The 15,259-nt window shown below is 45.9% G+C and overlaps 6 non-coding genes across 6 annotated transcripts; all 6 read right to left on the bottom strand.

The window, feature by feature from the left end:
- Positions 1 to 1,887: 1,887 nt before the first annotated feature.
- LOC130326821 (U2 spliceosomal RNA) lies at positions 1,888 to 2,078 on the bottom strand. The gene has a single exon (XR_008871360.1). It is a non-coding gene; the product is annotated as a U2 spliceosomal RNA (small nuclear RNA).
- A 2,094-nt stretch (positions 2,079 to 4,172) lies between these two features.
- On the bottom strand, positions 4,173 to 4,363 carry LOC130326819 (U2 spliceosomal RNA). The gene has a single exon (XR_008871358.1). It is a non-coding gene; the product is annotated as a U2 spliceosomal RNA (small nuclear RNA).
- Positions 4,364 to 6,455: 2,092 nt separating this feature from the next.
- On the bottom strand, positions 6,456 to 6,646 carry LOC130326816 (U2 spliceosomal RNA). Its single transcript, XR_008871355.1, has one exon. It is a non-coding gene; the product is annotated as a U2 spliceosomal RNA (small nuclear RNA).
- A 2,074-nt stretch (positions 6,647 to 8,720) lies between these two features.
- On the bottom strand, positions 8,721 to 8,912 carry LOC130326822 (U2 spliceosomal RNA). Its single transcript, XR_008871361.1, has one exon. It is a non-coding gene; the product is annotated as a U2 spliceosomal RNA (small nuclear RNA).
- A 2,089-nt stretch (positions 8,913 to 11,001) lies between these two features.
- LOC130326820 (U2 spliceosomal RNA) lies at positions 11,002 to 11,193 on the bottom strand. Its single transcript, XR_008871359.1, has one exon. It is a non-coding gene; the product is annotated as a U2 spliceosomal RNA (small nuclear RNA).
- A 2,099-nt stretch (positions 11,194 to 13,292) lies between these two features.
- LOC130326818 (U2 spliceosomal RNA) lies at positions 13,293 to 13,483 on the bottom strand. Its single transcript, XR_008871357.1, has one exon. It is a non-coding gene; the product is annotated as a U2 spliceosomal RNA (small nuclear RNA).
- Positions 13,484 to 15,259: the final 1,776 nt, after the last annotated feature.

Raw genomic sequence — 15,259 nt, 5'->3', positions numbered from 1 at the left:
TAAATGCAATCCATAACCCGGATTTGCCAGGAACCCTTCTTACTCCTCCTACTTGCATGTGACACTGGGCTTAGGATCTGCATAGGAAACACACACACAAGCACACACCTACCTTTGTTGCCTGCAGATGCCTCCTTGGCTGTCCCCAAACGGTATCAAACCAACACCCACGGGAAGCTGTAAGCATAGAGGACATGCCTGCACCCCATTGGACTTACCTGTGTGGGTTAAACCCGGGTTATTTGACAACCTATGGCGGTGATGGTTCTGCTCAGGCAGAGCAGTGCTGATGCTCCTCATAAAGCTGTCGCTGCTGTGAAGGTTCTAGGTGACATCACAAATCCCTATGGTTACATACACAACAAAGCTGGGTTGTTGTTGTTTACACTCTGCAAGGCCTGTGGAAGTGAGTGACATCATAGCACTGTAGTTCTGAGGGTTCTAGATGGATGCAACAATCTCCTGTTGCTTCTATGAAGGCCATAATAGACGACATCACCAAACAGCTCCATAGTCACATACACAGCAAAGGAGAGATGTTGTTTACACCTAGTGATGTCAGTGGTATTGAGTGACATCACAGCACAGTGCTAAGGCTCCTGGGCCTGGACACAGCAGCGGCTGCAATATCTCAACGGAGAATACGTTTATATATATGTGTGTGTGTGCGCGTATATATATATATATATATATATATATATATATATATATATATTTCTCCGCCGAAATCACTTTTAAACCCATTTCCACCTTTTTTTCCCTTCTCTTCCTCTTACTTTTTTTTCACGTTTTTTTACGTTTTTCTCCTTTTCGCCTCTTTTCTGGGCGTATTATTCTTCTTTTTCTTCTTTTTTTTCGTCTAATGCATACCCCATCAGTGCAGCAATGCTTATTCAATACCGCCAGCAGATGGAGACACTGGGGGATAATTTTCTAAGGATTTATACTGATTTTTCCTGTCTGAATTTGTCGCACAGAAAGTTGCAGGCCAAATATGTGTGACATTTCTGCGACTTTAGCTTCTAGAGCATTTTTACAACATTATACATAGGTGCTGAATACATAAAAAGCGACTGTTCAGCGACAGACAAGTCGCATCGGCTGAAAGTAGGCCAGAATGTCAGTCCATGTTGGAGCAGGTTTAGATACAGTCTAAAGTATAGATCTCAAAGTCTGTGCACAGAATTTAGCAAGGGCCTCGCACCTTCTGATGCATCAGGTAGGTGCACAATAGCATAGCCTAACCCTCTGTACTTTGGTCTATATTGATGCGGGACATAGATAGCCAGCTGATGACCAATCCATTAGTGCAATGGATGGCTGGAAGCATTTGTCTTTGCCTTTGCAATACCACAGAAGCAATGCATGGTCAATGTACAGCAATGACACACCTGTGTGAACAGCCAGGAGACCCCCCCCCCCCCATGTTATGTTACATAGTTACATAGTTAGTACGGTCGAAAAAAGACATATGTCCATCAAGTTCAACCAGGGAATTAAGGGGTAGGGGTGTGGCGCGATATTGGGGAAGGGATGAGATTTTATATTTCTTCATAAGCATTAATCTTATTTTGTCAATTAGGAACATTCAGCACCCACCCGCTATCAAGGCAGCTGCCTATCATGTCATGCCCTACCTGCACAGGTGTGCTGGCTACTCAAATGATCCAATTAAGGAGGCCATTTAGTCAGCAGCAGCAGAAGTCCTGTGCCTGGACGCTCCAACAGCGGCCAGACACAAGCAGAAGCAGAAGCAGCAGAAGCAGCAGCAGCACCACCTTTTGTTTTTTGGCTGCAGCAGCAGCAAGGCCCACAGGGCTGGCTAGCTGGCTAGCCAGCAAGCAGGTAGCAATGAAAGTAGGAATCTTTCTTTTTAACCCTGTAAGGGGGTGGTGCACTGTACCTGAAGATACTGCCATATCGGGTCAATGCATAGGGCGACGGAAGCAAGCTTCGAAATCGGCCCCCGTTCTCAAAAATCCATTTAATATATGGTCCCCAGATAGGGGACGTATCAGATATTAAACTGATAAGAACAGATACTACACTTGATCTTAGCCAAAAGGCCGAGAAGCGATAACCGTGAAAGGGGCGGGCCCAACAAGGTGCCCTTCATGGGCACTATCACTGCTTGCTGTCAGGGAGGCTGCCAGACAATTTTCCATGCACACTCTGGGCTGGGGGGCAGTCAACCACCAGTACACACAGCAGAACCTAAACCCATACCATTATTGCTAAGCAGCAAGACAGGGGCCCATTGCACTCCCACGGGGCCTTTTTAAATGCAATCCATAACCCGGATTTGCCAGGAACCCTTCTTACTCCTCCTACTTGCATGTGACACTGGGCTTAGGATCTGCATAGGAAACACACACACAAGCACACACCTACCTTTGTTGCCTGCAGATGCCTCCTTGGCTGTCCCCAAACGGTATCAAACCAACACCCACGGGAAGCTGTAAGCATAGAGGACATGCCTGCACCCCATTGGACTTACCTGTGTGGGTTAAACCCGGGTTATTTGACAACCTATGGCGGTGATGGTTCTGCTCAGGCAGAGCAGTGCTGATGCTCCTCATAAAGCTGTCGCTGCTGTGAAGGTTCTAGGTGACATCACAAATCCCTATGGTTACATACACAACAAAGCTGGGTTGTTGTTGTTTACACTCTGCAAGGCCTGTGGAAGTGAGTGACATCATAGCACTGTAGTTCTGAGGGTTCTAGATGGATGCAACAATCTCCTGTTGCTTCTATGAAGGCCATAATAGACGACATCACCAAACAGCTCCATAGTCACATACACAGCAAAGGAGAGATGTTGTTTACACCTAGTGATGTCAGTGGTATTGAGTGACATCACAGCACAGTGCTAAGGCTCCTGGGCCTGGACACAGCAGCGGCTGCAATATCTCAACGGAGAATACGTTTATATATATGTGTGTGTGTGCGCGTATATATATATATATATATATATATATATATATATATATATATATATTTCTCCGCCGAAATCACTTTTAAACCCATTTCCACCTTTTTTTCCCTTCTCTTCCTCTTACTTTTTTTTCACGTTTTTTTACGTTTTTCTCCTTTTCGCCTCTTTTCTGGGCGTATTATTCTTCTTTTTCTTCTTTTTTTTCGTCTAATGCATACCCCATCAGTGCAGCAATGCTTATTCAATACCGCCAGCAGATGGAGACACTGGGGGATAATTTTCTAAGGATTTATACTGATTTTTCCTGTCTGAATTTGTCGCACAGAAAGCTGCAGGCCAAATATGTGTGACATTTCTGCGACTTTAGCTTCTAGAGCATTTTTACAACATTATACATAGGTGCTGAATACATAAAAAGCGACTGTTCAGCGACAGACAAGTCGCATCGGCTGAAAGTAGGCCAGAATGTCAGTCCATGTTGGAGCAGGTTTAGATACAGTCTAAAGTATAGATCTCAAAGTCTGTGCACAGAATTTAGCAAGGGCCTCGCACCTTCTGATGCATCAGGTAGGTGCACAATAGCATAGCCTAACCCTCTGTACTTTGGTCTATATTGATGCGGGACATAGACAGCCAGCTGATGACCAATCCATTAGTGCAATGGATGGCTGGAAGCATTTGTCTTTGCCTTTGCAATACCACAGAAGCAATGCATGGTCAATGTACAGCAATGACACACCTGTGTGAACAGCCAGGAGACCCCCCCCCCCCCCCATGTTATGTTACAGAGTTACATAGTTAGTACGGTCGAAAAAAGACATATGTCCATCAAGTTCAACCAGGGAATTAAGGGGTAGGGGTGTGGCGCGATATTGGGGAAGGGATGAGATTTTATATTTCTTCATAAGCATTAATCTTATTTTGTCAATTAGGAACATTCAGCACCCACCCGCTATCAAGGCAGCTGCCTATCATGTCATGCCCTACCTGCACAGGTGTGCTGGCTACTCAAATGATCCAATTAAGGAGGCCGTTTAGTCAGCAGCAGCAGAAGTCCTGTGCCTGGACGCTCCAACAGCGGCCAGACACAAGCAGAAGCAGAAGCAGCAGAAGCAGCAGCAGCACCACCTTTTGTTTTTTGGCTGCAGCAGCAGCAAGGCCCACAGGGCTGGCTAGCTGGCTAGCCAGCAAGCAGGTAGCAATGAAAGTAGGAATCTTTCTTTTTAACCCTGTAAGGGGGTGGTGCACTGTACCCGAAGATACTGCCATATCGGGTCAATGCATAGGGCGACGGAAGCAAGCTTCGAAATCGGCCCCCGTTCTCAAAAATCCATTTAATATATGGTCCCCAGATAGGGGACGTATCAGATATTAAACTGATAAGAACAGATACTACACTTGATCTTAGCCAAAAGGCCGAGAAGCGATAACCGTGAAAGGGGCGGGCCCAACAAGGTGCCCTTCATGGGCACTATCACTGCTTGCTGTCAGGGAGGCTGCCAGACAATTTTCCATGCACACTCTGGGCTGGGGGGCAGTCAACCACCAGTACACACAGCAGAACCTAAACCCATACCATTATTGCTAAGCAGCAAGACAGGGGCCCATTGCACTCCCACGGGGCCTTTTTAAATGCAATCCATAACCCGGATTTGCCAGGAACCCTTCTTACTCCTCCTACTTGCATGTGACACTGGGCTTAGGATCTGCATAGGAAACACACACACAAGCACACACCTACCTTTGTTGCCTGCAGATGCCTCCTTGGCTGTCCCCAAACGGTATCAAACCAACACCCACGGGAAGCTGTAAGCATAGAGGACATGCCTGCACCCCATTGGACTTACCTGTGTGGGTTAAACCCGGGTTATTTGACAACCTATGGCGGTGATGGTTCTGCTCAGGCAGAGCAGTGCTGATGCTCCTCATAAAGCTGTCGCTGCTGTGAAGGTTCTAGGTGACATCACAAATCCCTATGGTTACATACACAACAAAGCTGGGTTGTTGTTGTTTACACTCTGCAAGGCCTGTGGAAGTGAGTGACATCATAGCACTGTAGTTCTGAGGGTTCTAGATGGATGCAACAATCTCCTGTTGCTTCTATGAAGGCCATAATAGACGACATCACCAAACAGCTCCATAGTCACATACACAGCAAAGGAGAGATGTTGTTTACACCTAGTGATGTCAGTGGTATTGAGTGACATCACAGCACAGTGCTAAGGCTCCTGGGCCTGGACACAGCAGCGGCTGCAATATCTCAACGGAGAATACGTTTATATATATGTGTGTGTGTGCGCGTATATATATATATATATATATATATATATATATATATATATATTTCTCCGCCGAAATCACTTTTAAACCCATTTCCACCTTTTTTTCCCTTCTCTTCCTCTTACTTTTTTTTCACGTTTTTTTACGTTTTTCTCCTTTTCGCCTCTTTTCTGGGCGTATTATTCTTCTTTTTCTTCTTTTTTTTCGTCTAATGCATACCCCATCAGTGCAGCAATGCTTATTCAATACCGCCAGCAGATGGAGACACTGGGGGATAATTTTCTAAGGATTTATACTGATTTTTCCTGTCTGAATTTGTCGCACAGAAAGTTGCAGGCCAAATATGTGTGACATTTCTGCGACTTTAGCTTCTAGAGCATTTTTACAACATTATACATAGGTGCTGAATACATAAAAAGCGACTGTTCAGCGACAGACAAGTCGCATCGGCTGAAAGTAGGCCAGAATGTCAGTCCATGTTGGAGCAGGTTTAGATACAGTCTAAAGTATAGATCTCAAAGTCTGTGCACAGAATTTAGCAAGGGCCTCGCACCTTCTGATGCATCAGGTAGGTGCACAATAGCATAGCCTAACCCTCTGTACTTTGGTCTATATTGATGCGGGACATAGACAGCCAGCTGATGACCAATCCATTAGTGCAATGGATGGCTGGAAGCATTTGTCTTTGCCTTTGCAATACCACAGAAGCAATGCATGGTCAATGTACAGCAATGACACACCTGTGTGAACAGCCAGGAGACCCCCCCCCCCCCCCCCATGTTATGTTACATAGTTACATAGTTAGTACGGTCGAAAAAAGACATATGTCCATCAAGTTCAACCAGGGAATTAAGGGGTAGGGGTGTGGCGCGATATTGGGGAAGGGATGAGATTTTATATTTCTTCATAAGCATTAATCTTATTTTGTCAATTAGGAACATTCAGCACCCACCCGCTATCAAGGCAGCTGCCTATCATGTCATGCCCTACCTGCACAGGTGTGCTGGCTACTCAAATGATCCAATTAAGGAGGCCATTTAGTCAGCAGCAGCAGAAGTCCTGTGCCTGGACGCTCCAACAGCGGCCAGACACAAGCAGAAGCAGAAGCAGCAGAAGCAGCAGCAGCACCACCTTTTGTTTTTTGGCTGCAGCAGCAGCAAGGCCCACAGGGCTGGCTAGCTGGCTAGCCAGCAAGCAGGTAGCAATGAAAGTAGGAATCTTTCTTTTTAACCCTGTAAGGGGGTGGTGCACTGTACCCGAAGATACTGCCATATCGGGTCAATGCATAGGGCGACGGAAGCAAGCTTCAAAATCGGCCCCCGTTCTCAAAAATCCATTTAATATATGGTCCCCAGATAGGGGACGTATCAGATATTAAACTGATAAGAACAGATACTACACTTGATCTTAGCCAAAAGGCCGAGAAGCGATAACCGTGAAAGGGGCGGGCCCAACAAGGTGCCCTTCATGGGCACTATCACTGCTTGCTGTCAGGGAGGCTGCCAGACAATTTTCCATGCACACTCTGGGCTGGGGGGCAGTCAACCACCAGTACACACAGCAGAACCTAAACCCATACCATTATTGCTAAGCAGCAAGACAGGGGCCCATTGCACTCCCACGGGGCCTTTTTAAATGCAATCCATAACCCGGATTTGCCAGGAACCCTTCTTACTCCTCCTACTTGCATGTGACACTGGGCTTAGGATCTGCATAGGAAACACACACACAAGCACACACCTACCTTTGTTGCCTGCAGATGCCTCCTTGGCTGTCCCCAAACGGTATCAAACCAACACCCACGGGAAGCTGTAAGCATAGAGGACATGCCTGCACCCCATTGGACTTACCTGTGTGGGTTAAACCCGGGTTATTTGACAACCTATGGCGGTGATGGTTCTGCTCAGGCAGAGCAGTGCTGATGCTCCTCATAAAGCTGTCGCTGCTGTGAAGGTTCTAGGTGACATCACAAATCCCTATGGTTACATACACAACAAAGCTGGGTTGTTGTTGTTTACACTCTGCAAGGCCTGTGGAAGTGAGTGACATCATAGCACTGTAGTTCTGAGGGTTCTAGATGGATGCAACAATCTCCTGTTGCTTCTATGAAGGCCATAATAGACGACATCACCAAACAGCTCCATAGTCACATACACAGCAAAGGAGAGATGTTGTTTACACCTAGTGATGTCAGTGGTATTGAGTGACATCACAGCACAGTGCTAAGGCTCCTGGGCCTGGACACAGCAGCGGCTGCAATATCTCAACGGAGAATACGTTTATATATATGTGTGTGTGTGCGCGTATATATATATATATATATATATATATATATATATATATATATATATATTTCTCCGCCGAAATCACTTTTAAACCCATTTCCACCTTTTTTTCCCTTCTCTTCCTCTTACTTTTTTTTCACGTTTTTTTACGTTTTTCTCCTTTTCGCCTCTTTTCTGGGCGTATTATTCTTCTTTTTCTTCTTTTTTTTCGTCTAATGCATACCCCATCAGTGCAGCAATGCTTATTCAATACCGCCAGCAGATGGAGACACTGGGGGATAATTTTCTAAGGATTTATACTGATTTTTCCTGTCTGAATTTGTCGCACAGAAAGTTGCAGGCCAAATATGTGTGACATTTCTGCGACTTTAGCTTCTAGAGCATTTTTACAACATTATACATAGGTGCTGAATACATAAAAAGCGACTGTTCAGCGACAGACAAGTCGCATCGGCTGAAAGTAGGCCAGAATGTCAGTCCATGTTGGAGCAGGTTTAGATACAGTCTAAAGTATAGATCTCAAAGTCTGTGCACAGAATTTAGCAAGGGCCTCGCACCTTCTGATGCATCAGGTAGGTGCACAATAGCATAGCCTAACCCTCTGTACTTTGGTCTATATTGATGCGGGACATAGACAGCCAGCTGATGACCAATCCATTAGTGCAATGGATGGCTGGAAGCATTTGTCTTTGCCTTTGCAATACCACAGAAGCAATGCATGGTCAATGTACAGCAATGACACACCTGTGTGAACAGCCAGGAGACCCCCCCCCCCCCCCCCATGTTATGTTACATAGTTACATAGTTAGTACGGTCGAAAAAAGACATATGTCCATCAAGTTCAACCAGGGAATTAAGGGGTAGGGGTGTGGCGCGATATTGGGGAAGGGATGAGATTAGCATTAATCTTATTTTGTCAATTAGGAACATTCAGCACCCACCCGCTATCAAGGCAGCTGCCTATCATGTCATGCCCTACCTGCACAGGTGTGCTGGCTACTCAAATGATCCAATTAAGGAGGCCGTTTAGTCAGCAGCAGCAGAAGTCCTGTGCCTGGACGCTCCAACAGCGGCCAGACACAAGCAGAAGCAGAAGCAGCAGAAGCACCACCTTTTGTTTTTTGGCTGCAGCAGCAGCAAGGCCCACAGGGCTGGCTAGCTGGCTAGCCAGCAAGCAGGTAGCAATGAAAGTAGGAATCTTTCTTTTTAACCCTGTAAGGGGGTGGTGCACTGTACCCGAAGATACTGCCATATCGGGTCAATGCATAGGGCGACGGAAGCAAGCTTCGAAATCGGCCCCCGTTCTCAAAAATCCATTTAATATATGGTCCCCAGATAGGGGACGTATCAGATATTAAACTGATAAGAACAGATTACTACACTTGATCTTAGCCAAAAGGCCGAGAAGCGATAACCGTGAAAGGGGCGGGCCCAACAAGGTGCCCTTCATGGGCACTATCACTGCTTGCTGTCAGGGAGGCTGCCAGACAATTTTCCATGCACACTCTGGGCTGGGGGGCAGTCAACCACCAGTACACACAGCAGAACCTAAACCCATACCATTATTGCTAAGCAGCAAGACAGGGGCCCATTGCACTCCCACGGGGCCTTTTTAAATGCAATCCATAACCCGGATTTGCCAGGAACCCTTCTTACTCCTCCTACTTGCATGTGACACTGGGCTTAGGATCTGCATAGGAAACACACACACAAGCACACACCTACCTTTGTTGCCTGCAGATGCCTCCTTGGCTGTCCCCAAACGGTATCAAACCAACACCCACGGGGAAGCTGTAAGCATAGAGGACATGCCTGCACCCCATTGGACTTACCTGTGTGGGTTAAACCCGGGTTATTTGACAACCTATGGCGGTGATGGTTCTGCTCAGGCAGAGCAGTGCTGATGCTCCTCATAAAGCTGTCGCTGCTGTTGAAGGTTCTAGGTGACATCACAAATCCCTATGGTTACATACACAACAAAGCTGGGTTGTTGTTGTTTACACTCTGCAAGGCCTGTGGAAGTGAGTGACATCATAGCACTGTAGTTCTGAGGGTTCTAGATGGATGCAAACAATCTCCTGTTGCTTCTATGAAGGCCATAATAGACGACATCACCAAACAGCTCCATAGTCACATACACAGCAAAGGAGAGATGTTGTTTACACCTAGTGATGTCAGTGGTATTGAGTGACATCACAGCACAGTGCTAAGGCTCCTGGGCCTGGACACAGCAGCGGCTGCAATATCTCAACGGAGAATACATTTATATATATGTGTGTGTGTGCGCGTATATATATATATATATATATATATATATATATTTCTCCCGCCGAAATCACTTTTAAACCCATTTCCACCTTTTTTTCCCTTCTCTTCCTCTTACTTTTTTTTCACGTTTTTTTTTACGTTTTTCTCCTTTTCGCCTCTTTCTGGGCGTATTATTCTTCTTTTTCTTCTTTTTTTTTCGTCTAATGCATACCCCATCAGTGCAGCAATGCTTATTCAATACCGCCAGCAGATGGAGACACTGGGGGATAATTTTCTAAGGATTTATACTGATTTTTCCTGTCTGAATTTGTCGCACAGAAAGTTGCAGGCCAAATATGTGTGACATTTCTGCGACTTTAGCTTCTAGAGCATTTTTACAACATTATACATAGGTGCTGAATACATAAAAAGCGACTGTTCAGCGACAGACAAGTCGCATCGGCTGAAAGTAGGCCAGAATGTCAGGTCCATGTTGGAGCAGGTTTAGATACAGTCTAAAGTATAGATCTCAAAGTCTGTGCACAGAATTTAGCAAGGGCCTCGCACCTTCTGATGCATCAGGTAGGTGCACAATAGCATAGCCTAACCCTCTGTACTTTGGTCTATATTGATGCGGGACATAGACAGCCAGCTGATGACCAATCCATTAGTGCAATGGATGGCTGGAAGCATTTGTCTTTGCCTTTGCAATACCACAGAAGCAATGCATGGTCAATGTACAGCAATGACACACCTGTGTGAACAGCCAGGAGACCCCCCCCCCTCCCCCCCCCATGTTATGTTACATAGTTACATAGTTAGTACGGTCGAAAAAAGACATATGTCCATCAAGTTCAACCAGGAATTAAGGGGTAGGGGTGTGGCGCGATATTGGGGAAGGGATGAGATTTTATATTTCTTCATAAGCATTAATCTTATTTTGTCAATTAGGAACATTCAGCACCCACCCGCTATCAAGGCAGCTGCCTATCATGTCATGCCCTACCTGCACAGGTGTGCTGGCTACTCAAATGATCCAATTAAGGAGGCCATTTAGTCAGCAGCAGCAGAAGTCCTGTGCCTGGACGCTCCAACAGCGGCCAGACACAAGCAGAAGCAGAAGCAGCAGAAGCAGCAGCAGCACCACCTTTTGTTTTTGGCTGCAGCAGCAGCAAGGCCCACAGGGCTGGCTAGCTGGCTAGCCAGCAAGCAGGTAGCAATGAAAGTAGGAATCTTTTCTTTTAACCCTGTAAGGGGTGGTGCACTGTACCCGAAGATACTGCCATATCGGGTCAATGCATAGGGCGACGGAAGCAAGCTTCGAAATCGGCCCCCCGTTCTCAAAAATCCATTTAATATATGGTCCCCAGATAGGGGACGTATCAGATATTAAACTGATAAGAACAGATACTACACTTGATCTTAGCCAAAAGGCCGAGAAGCGATAACCGTGAAGGGGCGGCCCAACAAGGTGCCCTTCATGGGCACTATCACTGCTTGCTGTCAGGGAGGCTGCCAGACAATTTTCCATGCACACTCTGGGGCTGGGGGGCAGTCAACCACCAGTACACACAGCAGAACCTAAACCATACCATTATTGCTAAGCAGCAAGACAGGGGCCCATTGCACTCCCACGGGGCCTTTTTAAATGCAATCCATAACCCGGATTTGCCAGGAACCCTTCTTACTCCTCCTACTTGCATGTGACACTGGGCTTAGGATCTGCATAGGAAACACACACACAAGCACACACCTACCTTTGTTGCCTGCAGATGCCTCCTTGGCTGTCCCCAAACGGTATCAAACCAACACCCACGGGAAGCTGTAAGCATAGAGGACATGCCTGCACCCCATTGGACTTACCTGTGAGGGTTAAACCCGGGTTATTTGACAACCTATGGCGGTGATGGTTCTGCTCAGGCAGAGCAGTGCTGATGCTCCTCATAAAGCTGTCGCTGCTGTGAAGGTTCTAGGTGACATCACAAATCCCTATGGTTACATACACAACAAAGCTGGGTTGTTGTTGTTTACACTCTGCAAGGCCTGTGGAAGTGAGTGACATCATAGCACTGTAGTTCCTGAGGGTTTCTAGATGGATGCAACAATCTCCTGTTGCTTCTATGAAGGCCATAATAGACGACATCACCAAACAGCTCCATAGTCACATACACAGCAAAGGAGAGATGTTGTTTACACCTAGTGATGTCAGTGGTATTGAGTGACATCACAGCACAGTGCTAAGGCTCCTGGGCCTGGACACAGCAGCGGCTGCAATATCTCAACGGAGAATACGTTTATATATATGTGTGTGTGTGCGCGTATATATATATATATATATATATATATATATATATATTTCTCCGCCGAAATCACTTTTAAACCCATTTCCACCTTTTTTTCCCTTCTCTTCCTCTTACTTTTTTTTCACGTTTTTTTACGTTTTTCTCCTTTTCGCCTCTTTTCTGGGCGTATTATTCTTCTTTTTCTTCTTTTTTTTTCGTCTAATGCATACCCCATCAGTGCAGCAATGCTTATTCAATACGCCAGCAGATGGAGACACTGGGGATAATTTTCTAAGGATTTATACTGATTTTTCCTGTCTGAATTTGTCGCACAGAAAGTTGCAGGCCAAATATGTGTGACATTTCTGCGACTTTAGCTTCTAGAGCATTTTTACAACATTATACATAGGTGCTGAATACATAAAAAAGCGGACTGTTCAGCGACAGACAAGTCGCATCGGCTGAAAGTAGGCCAGAATGTCAGTCCATGTTGGAGCAGGTTTAGATACAGTCTAAAGTATAGATCTCAAAGTCTGTGCACAGAATTTAGCAAGGGCCTCGCACCTTCTGATGCATCAGGTAGGTGCACAATAGCATAGCCTAACCCCTCTGTACTTTGGTCTATATTGATGCGGGACATAGACAGCCAGCTGATGACCAATCCATTAGTGCAATGGATGGCTGGAAGCATTTGTCTTTGCCTTTGCAATACCACAGAAGCAATGCATGGTCAATGTACAGCAATGACACACCTGTGTGAACAGCCAGGAGACCCCCCCCCCTCCCCCCCCCATGTTATGTTACATAGTTACATAGTTAGTACGGTCGAAAAAAGACATATGTCCATCAAGTTCAACCAGGGAATTAAGGGGGTAGGGGTGTGGCGCGATATTGGGGAAGGGATGAGAATTTATATTTCTTCATAAGCATTAATCTTATTTTGTCAATTAGGAACATTCAGCACCGCCACACCGCGCTATCAAGGCAGCTGCCTATCATGTCATGCCCTACCTTGCACAGGTGTTGCTGGCTACTCAAATGATCCAATTAAGGAGGCCATTTAGTCAGCAGCAGCAGAAGTCCTGTGCCTGGACGCTCCAACAGCGGCCAGACACAAGCAGAAGCAGAAGCAGCAGAAGCAGCAGCAGCACCACCTTTTGTTTTTTGGCTGCAGCAGCAGCAAGGCCCACAGGGCTGGCTAGCTGGCTAGCCAGCAAGCAGGTAGCAATGAAAGTAGGAATCTTTCTTTTTAACCCTGTAAGGGGGTGGTGCACTGTACCCGAAGATACTGCCATATCGGGTCAATGCATAGGGCGACGGAAGCAAGCTTCGAAATCGGCCCCCGTTCTCAAAAATCCATTTAATATATGGTCCCCAGATAGGGGACGTATCAGATATTAAACTGATAAGAACAGATACTACACTTGATCTTAGCCAAAAGGCCGAGAAGCGATAACCGTGAAAGGGGCGGGCCCAACAAGGTGCCCTTCATGGGCACTATCACTGCTTGCTGTCAGGGAGGCTGCCAGACAATTTTCCATGCACACTCTGGGCTGGGGGGCAGTCAACCACCAGTACACACAGCAGAACCTAAACCCATACCATTATTGCTAAGCAGCAAGACAGGGGGCCCATTGCACCTCCCACGGGGCCTTTTTAAATGCAATCCATAACCCGGATTTGCCAGGAACCCTTCTTACTCCTCCTACTTGCATGTGACACTGGGCTTAGGATCTGCATAGGAAACACACACACAAGCACACACCTACCTTTGTTGCCTGCAGATGCCTCCTTGGCTGTCCCCAAACGGTATCAAACCAACACCCACGGGAAGCTGTAAGCATAGAGGACATGCCTGCACCCCATTGGACTTACCTGTGTGGGTTAAACCCGGGTATTTGACAACCTATTGGCGGTGATGGTTCTGCTCAGGCAGAGCAGTGCTGATGCTCCTCATAAAGCTGTCGCTGCTGTGAAGGTTCTAGGTGACATCACAAATCCCTATGGTTACATACACAACAAAGCTGGTTGTTGTTGTTTACACTCTGCAAGGCCTGTGGAAGTGAGTGACATCATAGCACTGTAGTTCTGAGGGTTCTAGATGGATGCAACAATCTCCTGTTGCTTCTATGAAGGCCATAATAGACGACATCACCAACAGCTCCATAGTCACATACACAGCAAAGGAGAGATGTTGTTTACACCTAGTGATGTCAGTGGTATTGAGTGACATCACAGCACAGTGCTAAGGCTCCTGGGCCTGGACACAGCAGCGGCTGCAATATCTCAAACGGAGAATACGTTTATATATATGTGTGTGTGTGCGCGTATATATATATATATATATATATATATATATATATATATATATTTCTCCGCCGAAATCACTTTTAAACCCATTTCCACCTTTTTTTCCCTTCTCTTCCTCTTACTTTTTTTTCACGTTTTTTACGTTTTTCTCCTTTTCGCCTCTTTTCTGGGCGTATTATTCTTCTTTTTCTTCTTTTTTTTTCGTCTAATGCATACCCCATCAGTGCAGCAATGCTTATTCAATACCGCCAGCAGATGGAGACACTGGGTGGATAATTTTCTAAGGATATTATACTGATTTTTCCTGTCTGAATTTGTCGCACAGAAAGTTGCAGGCCAAATATGTGTGACATTTCTGCGACTTTAGCTTCTAGAGCATTTTTACAACATTATACATAGGTGCTGAATACATAAAAAGCGACTGTTCAGCGACAGACAAGTCGCATCGGCTGAAAGTAGGCCAGAATGTCAGTCCATGTTGGAGCAGGTTTAGATACAGTCTAAAGTATAGATCTCAAAGTCTGTGCACAGAATTTAGCAAGGGCCTCGCACCTTCTGATGCATCAGGTAGGTGCACAATAGCATAGCCTAACCCTCTGTACTTTGGTCTATATTGATGCGGGACATAGACAGCCAGCTGATGACCAATCCATTAGTGCAATGGATGGCTGGAAGCATTTGTCTTTGCCTTTGCAATACCACAGAAGCAATGCATGGTCAATGTACAGCAATGACACACCTGTGTGAACAGCCAGGAGACCCCCCCCCCATGTTATGTTACATAGTTACATAGTTAGTACGGTCGAAAAAAGACATATGTCCATCAAGTTCAACCAGGGAATTAAGGGGTAGGGGTGTGGCGCGATATTGGGGAAGGGATGAGATTTTATATTTCTTCATAAGCATTAATCTTATTTTGT

The sequence above is a fragment of the Hyla sarda genome, unplaced genomic scaffold (genome assembly GCF_029499605.1).
Source record: "Hyla sarda isolate aHylSar1 unplaced genomic scaffold, aHylSar1.hap1 scaffold_2889, whole genome shotgun sequence".
In the NCBI taxonomy this organism is placed as follows: Eukaryota; Metazoa; Chordata; class Amphibia; order Anura; family Hylidae; genus Hyla; species Hyla sarda.
The sequence above is the reverse complement of the archived record's forward strand: the minus strand, read 5'-3'. Positions and strand labels throughout refer to the sequence as shown.